Here is an 827-nt window from a genome sequence, read left to right on the forward strand (position 1 = left end):
GTTTCGGCATGTCGAAAGCGCGTTTCAGAGGGGGAAAGGAAAGGGGGAGAGAGGAGCGGAGCATGCGCAGTAAGGGTGGGCACGCCACACACCACCACCACCACCACCACCACCGGTTTGCACTCGCCATAAGATGCTTCACATCTAATAAAGTTTTATCTTAGTGACTAGAATCGACACCCGCAGGGAACACGAGCCGTGGCTTCACGCGCCACTGCCAAGCGCCGTCTTTATTTTCTTCTCTTGAGGGAGGCGCTGCAGGGTCTTGGGACAATGCGAGCGCAAGAGTCAGAGAGTGGCTTGCGTTCTGCGCATGCGTCCTGGCGGCTCGCATATTTCTTGGGTCCCTAATTTAAAAAACTGTCTAATGTTTCGCCGGAGTTGGAATGTGCGCCTCGACTTGTACTTTGACATACATGGCGTGGTCGACCGTGTTCGCGTAATTATCTCTTGAGGGGAGTTTCGAACGTCTTGTGTTTTCACCGCAAAGTTTCCCTTGAAGCTTTAGACCACACGAAGGTCACTTCGCTCGCTGCAGCGACCACGTTTGCTAAAGGGGTGATCTGCTTGCTAGAAGAGGCAAAGTTGGGCTTAGTTGAAGTAAAAATGTGATAGTTCGCGCTCGCCCAATGTATACCTGTGCGTTCTTTTCGTGCGTGCTTTCTTGTATTTGAGGAGCGCGCTGCAAGTGTCGAGCTGTGACAATTGTTAGTTTGCACTCGCCTTGTGTGTTTTCTTTTCCTGCGTCATTTGTGCTTGAGCAGTGCGCAGCAAGCTTCTAGCTGCTTGCTGCTCTTCCTGTGACATTCCATTTTCTTGCTATCGCA

Source organism: Rhipicephalus sanguineus, chromosome 5 (assembly GCF_013339695.2).
Source record: "Rhipicephalus sanguineus isolate Rsan-2018 chromosome 5, BIME_Rsan_1.4, whole genome shotgun sequence".
Lineage (NCBI taxonomy): Eukaryota > Metazoa > Arthropoda > Arachnida > Ixodida > Ixodidae > Rhipicephalus > Rhipicephalus sanguineus.